This window comes from Lepisma saccharinum, chromosome 1 (assembly GCF_977018435.1).
Source record: "Lepisma saccharinum chromosome 1, izLepSacc3.1, whole genome shotgun sequence".
In the NCBI taxonomy this organism is placed as follows: Eukaryota; Metazoa; Arthropoda; class Insecta; order Zygentoma; family Lepismatidae; genus Lepisma; species Lepisma saccharinum.
Window position 1 is genome coordinate 54,764,943 of NC_139229.1, and position 10,647 is coordinate 54,775,589.

The window sequence follows — 10,647 nt, forward strand, 5'->3', positions numbered from 1 at the left end:
GCTACTTAGGTCCAAAGAGTTTAACAAAAGTATAATTAACTTTTAAATTATGTACCCTGAAAATTTTGAGGAGGGGGCAAGTGCCCCCTTACCCCCCCCCCCAATTTACGCCTATGGTTCGGATCGCACTTTGCGTATCATGGCATTTACTAGACTAGAAAAATCAGTTTTTATTTTCAATATATTAGCTTTTGGCTCATATTTTTTTACATTTCAGTTATTTTTACATATTATTTCCATATTTCAGAACATTTTTCAACATATACTCTATATTCGTGCAATATCCACATGTCCCCGTGTGACAGAAAGAGTTGGGTGGATTTCTTGCGAATTACTGACAAATTTGAAATATACCCCCATTACTTCTTACGATATTGAACATAGTTCTAGTCAATATAAATCCATTTTAAGAGACAACAGAAGCAAATACACGTTCGAACACTTACAACAAAATTTTGTTATTCTTTGTTTTTGGAAAAAACAAAATCCATTTTGTGTTTTTACAATTAATGTCAGTGTATGCGTACTGTATTTTATGTAGCTCGTGCAGTGTATTGTATTATTAAAACGATAAATTTATACAATTTTAAGTCCATATTTGACTCCATATTTTGGTGAAAATAACTAAATATAAATCCGTACCTAAGGTAGTATGAAATGAACTTAAAAAACAACTTTTTTTTTAAGAATATAATTACTTAACTTGTATCAAAAATCGAGCGCCTCCGTTCATTACCTGGGTATTTAAAAACGCATTAACTGTTTGGTTCGTAATAAACTTTTCCATTAAAACATATGGCAGCGGTGGGATTCGAACCCACGCCTCCGAAGAGACTGGTGCCTAAAACCAGCGCCTTAGACCGCTCGGCCACGCTACCCCGTTAAGTTCACCGATCTTTGTTTTACTCCGACGTCAGAATTTGCACGAACCTTATCAATGCACGTAATCAGTTTGGCATTCGTCAGCAGCAGGTGTGACGTCATTGAACGGATGAAACTTCCACGGTTGCTTCGTGGACTCGACGTGCATGCCATCTCGTGTTGTTTTCTCGCAACACAGCCTGAAGGTGAATCAACAAGTGGTTGATTCCCGTTCGCAGGTTTGGTGTCCGAGTGGTTAAGGAGTTGGACTTGAAATCCAATGGGTTCTACCCGCGCAGGTTCGAATCCTGTCCAAACCGTCTCTCTTTTTTGCTGAATGTTGAAACGGCTCTAAAATCTCCGCACCAAGATGGCAGTTCATATTTATGTCAAGCAGAGTTTGGGAGTTATGTAAGCAACTGCTTAGGAAGCTTTCAGACCGAAGTGACAATAGACACGCCACAAGCGACACGTATCTCTTGAAAGTGAACCCTCACTAATGGAATATTTCAAACTGAAGCGACATGACAAGCTGTACGTGGGCCGTGCATTGTGTTGCCTCGGTTTGTTGTTGAAGGGCGGCCCCTGTGGCGGAGTGGTTAGCACATCGCGCTACGACGCCAGGGGTCCCGGGTTCGATTCCCGGCTCGGCCATGGATGTTTGTGATTGTCTGTCCTGAAAAGTCTTGAAATTGAAATATGAATGAAATGATATGAGTGAATGAAGTGTGATGGGGGAAGCTTCCGCATAGGGGCTTTCCTTTTAAAAAAAATAAAAAAAAAAAAAAAAGTGGTTAAGGAGTTGGACTTGAAATCCAATGGGTTCTACCCGCGCAGGTTCGAATCCTGTCCAAACCGTCTCTCTTTTTTGCTGAATGTTGAAACGGCTCTAAAATCTCCGCACCAAGATGGCAGTTCATATTTATGTCAAGCAGAGTTTGGGAGTTATGTAAGCAACTGCTTAGGAAGCTTTCAGACCGAAGTGACAATAGACACGCCACAAGCGACACGTATCTCTTGAAAGTGAACCCTCACTAATGGAATATTTCAAACTGAAGCGACATGACAAGCTGTACGTGGGCCGTGCATTGTGTTGCCTCGGTTTGTTGTTCGCACATGCGTAGAGAATTCTTTAGACTGAAGGGAACCGTGTCACTTCGGTCTGAGGCAGATTTCATATCGAAGCGACAAGCTACACACGACACCAATCGAACGCAGGCTTGTGCGGCATGTTATGCCGTTATGGTGTGAAACGTTCCTGTTGATTGGCACATTCCCAAGCGACATGTGGTGTCTTTTGTCGCTTCCGTTTGAAATCTTTTTGAAATTTCCATGTGACTTCTCGCCTGCCGCTTTAGTCTGAAAGCTTCCTTAGAGATAAAGTAATCGTAATTGTAACTCTTGTTAGTATCTTATACAACTCTGCTCTCATGTGGAATTTAAGATATCGAAAGAAATATAAAATTATTACCGTATTTTCTTTCCGAATATGTAAGTTGATAAACTGCAAAAAGCAACCTAAAATCTGTTTTTGGACTGTCACGTGGAACTGTACTTTATGACAATAATGACCCTTTTCTAAGATAGAGATATAGAGAAATATAGAAGTAGAGAAAGAGAGAAATGAATTAGTGAGAGAGAGAGAGACAGACAGGCAGACAGAGAGATGAAGAAGTAAGGGAGAGGGAAATGAACCAACAGAAGAAAAGAGAAATGACTTCAGCACCCCCTATTCAAGTCCTATATTCTACCGAAAATAATACCTCTTACAGTGTCATATTATGTAATATAGTTCTCATATTCAGGGCATTATGTTATGTTAGGTACTGAAGTAAGACTGCTGTTATTATTTACAACAGACAAGCATTAACCCTACTCTCAAAGAGACTCCGCATTTATTTTCCTGTACTGTCGGCAGTCTATGACGATCAGCAGCTCTTGCCTTTATTTCTTCAGAATTGTTGTCAAGAATTGTTTTTTCTTGTGTTTCAGGTAGTCTGTTCGTGTTTTTCGATTAATGTATATAGCTCAGTGTCAGTTCTTGTATATTTTCCTGTATATACACGGTTTTGTTGTCCGCCTCTTCCTCTTTCCTTCAATTCGCATTGGAACAAAATTTCAGTTTCTTTCACGTATCATCAGGTTGTTCTCGGGAAATTATTTAACGCGAGTTGTATCGTGACGGTTGTTTCCTTGTTAATTCGTTCTATTTGTTCTATAGTAGACGTACCATTTCAGACTTTTTCAAAGACTGTGCTACGAAGAGGCCAGAAATTCGGGAAGAAATGTTATAGTTCGTTGTTGGGGGACAGTGCGGCAACTAAGAAGTTGCTGTGCACTAAGCGTCTTGTCCTGGGCAGACGGAAGGTAGGCTATGTATTATGCAAAACGAACGCATATGAAAAGAGAGGTAACAAAAACCCGGAATATTTTCAGAAAAGTGAAGCAGTCCCAAAAAGAGTGAATTGATACTTAAATGAAAGTGACTACATGATCTTGTATTCATTGCGTTATTTTCTTCTTCAAATTGCAGAACTTTATGTTCCATAGTTGTGATTTCTTTCTTTTACCCAACGTACACAAACTGAACACTCAGCAGTTGCTGTCACCTATACAACGTATTTAACATTTGATTAATAACTGAATTCTATACCTCAGTTGGTTGTTTCTCAATTCTTCAGTTTCATTAGCATATTGTTACAGATGCCTACTAAAAGTTGATTGATATTTGAAGGGCTCGGGTGTAAAACATGGTGAGTGACATTTGGTCATTTCTGAGTTCATTAAGAAAAAAAGGTTATTAGAAGCTATGCTGTAGATAAATTGTTTTCGTGTTGTGTTTACCAATTTCACAAGGCCTCACTGAGTCCAATCCAAATTGTATGACATGGAAATTTCACTCGAAAATTGAAGGATGGCACATTTTACTTTGTAACTCAAAAATTACCAAATTGTCACTTAGCATGTTTTACACCCGATCCCTTCATTTGATAGATATAAGGACTAAAACATGCATGCATATTTCATGTTTTATTTATTTTCAACACCGCACCCTCTAAAATTCCATTCCACACCCCTTCAGCACGCCTAGATGATTAAACCTGGCGCCACCGCTGGCAGGGAATGAGAAAATTGAAAAAGTAGAGAGACAGAGAGAGATTGCTATGTCTTAATCTTCATGACATAAACAGACATTCACATGTCAAGAGTGGGACTTCATAAAATATATATTTTTTAAACTTGTAACAAAGTGGACTTACATTTTAACACGCCTAAGACATACATAAACAAGATTCATTTATAATTGCTACGCACATATTATTGCAATTGACCATAGCTGCCAGTTATCCATTCATGATAATACAATATATTGGAAATGTCCTGTTGATATACAACAGAGATGCAGATGAAGAAGTAGGGGGAGAGAGAAAGTGCAAGAGAGAAATATGAAGAAGTCGGGGCAGAAAGAAATGAAAAAGTAGGGGAGAGAGTAATAAAACACGGAAGAAGAGAGGGAAAAGCCGAGGGAGAGAGATATGAATAGGTAAGGAGGAGGGAAATGAAGAGGTAGGGGGAGCGAAAATGAGAAAACAAAAGAAGAGAGGAATGAAGAAAAAAATAAAGAGTAGAGAAATTAATACAAGAGGGGGAGCGAAATTACGGATAAATAAGTGAGAAATCAATGTACATAAAGATATGAAGATAAGAAGAAGGAAATCAGAGAGTGAAAACAAAACGATGATTTCAGCGTAAACTGTGACTTGTATCTGGAGACATTTTAATAGATCAATGATTTTTTTTCAGTATTTGGCCACTCTAACGGCGAAATGAAAGAGCGATGTTAGAATAAATTATTTACATTGCTCTAATGAAGATGTGAAAATTGCTGTCTTCAAATGATACCGGAATGAAGCAAAATTTTGATCGACCGGCGTGAACAGCTTTATCTCACGTTGTGATAAGTGCTTGAACAGGAAAGGTGATTATGTGGTGTAGTAGTGTCATGCACCAATTACACCCCACACACTCATTTCCAAACTATAAACAGTACTCTGTCATTTTCAGGCAACTAATAGAAATTAATACTAGATGTCCCAATTTCTACTAGAAATTTGCATAATGGTCTCCTTACAAAATATTCCTTAACTCCTTCTCATATATTCCGAGAATTCATCAATCTTTCAACCGTGGTTATTTTCTTTTCATTTTACACTGCTCATTCCTTGCTGTGGTTTAATAAATTATTTCTTTTTTGTTATTTTACGTTTCTGTTCAGAACTGCGTGTAGTTACACATCGTTATAAGATTCAACGCAAGATGGCACTGAGCACAGCAATATATTTGCTTGCTAGCGTCATCTAGTGAGAACGTCGGGAACTTCGAAGGGACATGCATAACTGCCTGCGTTTTTCCCACCTGTTGACTTGGATATGAACAATTCTACCAAAATGTTTACTATCAATTGGCGTCGCCTAAATTTGCGTAGGGGCGGGCTGTCAGCGCACTGGAAGCAAATTGTGTTCCGGTATGTTTTTAATCTACCCACATCAGAATGTCCATTCGAAATTTGCTTTGTAAGTGCAATAACAAACAGTAGGCTATTTTGAGAGGAATGTAATGCTTTTCCGGTTAAGAAAATACCCATGTCTCCCCTTTATAAATCCAGGACTTTTTTCGGTGAGGGGTTATTCTTTTTTATCTGTCTCCCACATGATTATTCGCATTAATTCATAGTTCTATTAGAACTTAAATAAAAGTCAATGCTAGTCTTTTGACGAAAATCAAATCAGAGCTATTTTGAGTATTGAATTTATTTAAAAGTGACAGACTACTTTTTCATTTTTGACCAAGTCGTTCGAATAATTCATGATTTATTGATGGCATGTCATGTCACTGGCCAACTTTTGGCATTCAATGATATGGAGATGATTTAGTCGCGACAAATTTTGTGCATTTTTTATCGGCGCCACCTTACTTCAACAAATGTTCACGGAATGGATAATATTAAACACAAGGATTAATTTACATTTTAAAAATATACAGTTCATAATGCAGAATAAAAATTTACAAATTTGTATGTTTTTTAGTCCTAACTTACGTCCACGGAGGCATCTACCATCAATTAACTACTGCAATATATGACGTCACTTTTGCCTGCCGAAGGCTAAAAGGGCAAGGTTTGTATGTCTCGCCGAACTCGCATTATAGCTGAAAATAATAGTAATAATAGCAGCTCTAATACGGGAGTTCCCTGGCAGTACAGGAGAGTTGGTGCACCCGATGTTACTCCCCACCTCACTTTTACCCATCTCATGCAAATTTGACGTTAGGATTACGAAAGTTCTTTAAAAAAGAAATAATAATCGAAAAAGAATCTGTCTATATCTCTTCGGTTCGGCACATACTTGTTGGTAAACATCCGCTGTAATTAATGTTTGTCAGTTTTACTGAGACTTGACACCATCGAACAAACGAAATGTGACGAAACGCTATGATTTCAAATGATGTAAAAAATCAAGGAATGGACAGATGAGTGTCTGTTACGTCTGTATCACATACTGTGAAGTTGTAGCAATTACTTTCACAAAAATGTTTTAAGATTATGTCCCTTAGCATTCTTCTAATAATAAACCTAAATGCTCTCGTAGTTAGGTTAGGTTCTGTTAGCATTAAAATAATATCGCTAAATGCTGTCTAAAGAAAAAGGTTCTAAATTACGTGTACATTCATTCCCACTAATCATAAACTTGCATTTCTCTCGTTTCAATATGTTCTTAAGATATGTAACATCCTCTTAGCAGTAACATCCTCTTACTGCTGACACGTGCGTGGCAGCAGACTCGGCCATTATTCATTGATTTACAGAATGGCACTGTGATATGAAACTGTTAGTTTACAGGAAAGACACTGTAAATTCACTCACATATCTTCTTTAATCGTCTGTGTAACTGACAAAAAAAAAGTGGCACAATAATTCCCTTTCGGCTCCTAGCACCAAATTTTACATCCAGTTAATTTTTTTAGCAAACTAAAAGTTAACTTAAAAGCAGCTTCAGATTTCAGGTATCGAACTCGGACCTATTGGAATTTGTTCGTTACTGTAAACAAGATAGATTATTTTGAATAATCAATCTGGGATATAATAATCAACTGTTGGTTCTGATTGAAGGATGTCTTATGAAAATATATATTTAATTAAGTTAGGTAGGTAGGTAGAGGTGTGTGCGTGTTGACAGGTTAGTCATTTAGGGAAACTGCCTTCGAATACACACTTTTACACCGGGAAACAAAATCGATTGTGGAGAACTTTTCTTTGATCTCCGGAGAAAATTCATCCAAAATCCAGCAGAAAGTTATGACATAATTCTTTGGTACAACTTGGAGTTATTTCTTGAAACATCCCCGAATAGTAGAAAATTTCCATAAACATTGAGTAAAAAGTGTGTGAATTAGTTCCCACCAGGCATACCAGGCGGCAGCACAAATGCAAAAGTGTGTAAGATCTGCTGGAATTATGCAAGCTCAGTTCGTTATGGAATTCTAACGTACGTACTAGGACGCATTAAAGGGGCAGTCAACTAGGAAGATGCAAAATAAGAGAGTCCCAAAAATAAAGTGCCCTGTCAGGTTTCTGCTTTTAAAATCTCACAAAGCAATGTGTGTTAAGTTTTATTACATAGTTGACAACTGCACAGTGGACAATTTTTATATAATTATGTACGTATTTCAAAGCAATCTTCGTGTTCTTGTCTGCAGTAGCGTACGCAGGATTTCATCAAAGGGTGTTATTTCTAAAACTTCTTCTAAATTTACACTACCATTGTTTTATTATACTTTAATTAAATAATAATACTCATAATTAATTAATAATACTTATAATTAATTAATTAGTTGAATTACTTCTAATAATACTACTAATACCACTAGGTACTACTATTAAGTAGTAGAGATCTACATAAATGTAGTATTTATGAAAGCAATACAATAGAACGAAATTACTTTCTAGTCATTCCATTTTAATCAAATTCTGGGAGCATTTTTTTTGTTTCTTTGTTACGAAATAATTGTGTGGTCAACGAGGTGACATTAAGTGTGAAGAAAATCCATAAAAACAAGAAAATATATTAAAATAAATTGAAATAATCAAAGTATGGAACTCATCCAAGGAGCTGTGGTGGTCTGGTCGGTAGAGCGTCTGACAACCACGCGGGAGATCCGGGTTCGATTCCCGGAATTGGTTGGAATTTTTCCGGCTTCTTTCCCGCATAAATGTCCCCTATAATTCACACCTGGATTGTCTCGCTGTTCTTACCAACATAACATTTTGCAATAGTTAATCTTATTGTAGCATTCATAATTGTCTAGTCAACAAGGTGACACATTTTAAAGAGAGACATTCAAACGTAAACAATACAATGGGAAGGCGGACTGGTGACTTTATTCTTGTCTGCCTAGCCTTTATCTATACATTAGCCGCTTACAATGAACTAAGAACTTTCTTTAGTTAATTCGCATTGTTCACACAAAACAAATACATGTTCATTGAACACTGGCGTGCGTAGAGGGGTGGCAGTCCATACCGATATTTTGAGAAAATCAGAATTTTCAAATAAAAATCCGTTAAGAACTTTAAACAATCAAAATATGTAAATGCGAAACCTCTTTTAAAGCGAATCTCAATTACCATTTTTGTCTTTGAATACAATTTTAATAGACTGGGAAGCTCCGAAAATACGAAATATTTTATTATGCATCCTGCCCTCGAAAACGAAGTCATGTATACTATCCACATTTACTATTCCAGCCCCTCCCGAAAAAAAAATATTGCGTACCCCAGTGTATTGAACATTGTTGCAACTGAGATACAAAACAACTTTTTTTCTCTTTTAAATCATAGTTTCCCTCATATTTTATTTTCAAGAATTAGTGTTTATTTTCAAGGCATTCACTCAAAGATGCGTGTTTTTGGAATGCTGTGATTTTCTCCGTGCTGCATGGAAATAATAATTCAAATTATTATTATTATTATTATTATTATTATTATTATTATTATTATTTTTAGTAGTAGTAGTAGTAGTAGTATAATAGTAGTTGTAGGCTAGTAGTAATAATAATAATAGTAGTAGTAGTAATAGGATAGTAATAATATTGTCGCAGATCCTTGACTGTGATAAATTGGCCATTTTGAATTTTTTCCACAGCATTTTTCATAATATTTCACAAGTCCAAGGGGAGTTTAAACCCCGTAACCCCCCTTGCGTACGCCACTGCTTGTCTGCCAGAGGTGAAGTTCACTTTTGCCGGGTCTCCAGTCACGTGGGCATCAAGGAACCTGCAGAATGTGTTTCGTTGCTTCCTTCTAGACACGTGGCAGAAAGAAAGGGATGAAGTAACGGCGAACAAGCTCCGCGCTATCAAGCCCACCGTTGGTGCATGACGTTCATCGTGTACCGAGTTTCCCGTCGACAAGAGGTCATTATAACTCTGCTTCGAATTGGACACAGCCATCTCATCAATGATCATTTGCTGCAAGGGTTGGATCCTCCAATGTATCGTGTCTGATACTAATTTAAGTGTTCGCTGTATTCTGATTGAATGTGCTGATTTTACGAGTAATTTTCATAGAAAAGGTTTTAATTTTCCCAACTGTTTATCATCCGTTTTTAGCTATTTTTTACATCGTTTCTGAGGAAATTTTTAGTTTCTCTTTGTTCTTTAATGTGTTGTGTTCGTCCTGTGCAGGTCCCTTTACAACCTTTCATCATTAACTAGGAGCGGCCACAAAAGCCGGATAACGGATATCTGGATTACACATTATCCTATATCCGTTTCGGATGCAACAGATAATCCGAATGTCCGAATATCAGGATAATACAGATATCCGAAAAATCCGAACATCCGAAAAATTCAAATTTACGAATATCCGGATAATTAGGATATCCGAAAAATCCGAATTTACGAATATCCGGATAATTAGGATATCCGAAAAATCCGAATTTACGAATATCCGGATAATTAGGATATCCGAATAATCTGAATTTCCAGATAATTCGGGTACCCGGATTATCCGAATATCCAGATAATTCGAATATCTGGATAGAACAGATTTGATGAAGAATTTGTAGAAAATCCATACAGTGAAATACGAAAATGACGAATAAAAGAATATGTGAATAGCCCTAAAACGGATAAAAGATAAAACTGTCCAGATAAAGTACGCATTCGGATATTCGGACATTTCGGATAATCCGAATATCCGGATAATTCTATATCCGGTTAATCCGTAAATCCGGATAAAATGTTATCCGGATTTGGTCATCCCTATTTTTAACCTAATCAAAGGGTTTTTAGGTAAGGGGATTTTGCCTCTTATAGGTACTTAGGGTGCAAAATTGTCACATGTAACGATGTAACGCAAAATTTTAACTCATTCATTATTTCAATTCTTAAATCTTTATGACATAAAACAACCAACAGATGATGAAGTGAACAAAACTACTTTTTTGGGGGGGATTACTAATTGGTCCCCTAGAAACCGAAGGGCAAGAACATTCGTAATCAATTGTAAAGGATGCCTTTAAAATCTTCCAAGGATTCCTCCAGGCTGCTCAAAGATTTGCAGATACTTTTTTATTGCATCCCGAAGTTTCAGACCCGTAGAATTCTCCCAATGTGCTCCTAAACACAGCAAGTGAATTGCCCGGAAACTGTTCCTTGACAACGGTAAAGAATTCCTTCTTTTCACGAGGTATGCAAATTCCCCACAGAGCAACAACGCTAGAAGGA

General features: G+C 37.0%; 2 non-coding genes across 2 annotated transcripts; one reads left to right on the forward strand and one right to left on the reverse strand.

Moving 5' to 3' along the window:
- Window positions 1-796: 796 nt before the first annotated feature.
- Window positions 797-878, reverse strand: TRNAL-UAG (transfer RNA leucine (anticodon UAG)). The gene has a single exon. It is a non-coding gene; the product is annotated as a tRNA-Leu (tRNA).
- A 221-nt stretch (window positions 879-1,099) lies between these two features.
- On the forward strand, window positions 1,100-1,181 carry TRNAS-UGA (transfer RNA serine (anticodon UGA)). The gene has a single exon. It is a non-coding gene; the product is annotated as a tRNA-Ser (tRNA).
- Window positions 1,182-10,647: the final 9,466 nt, after the last annotated feature.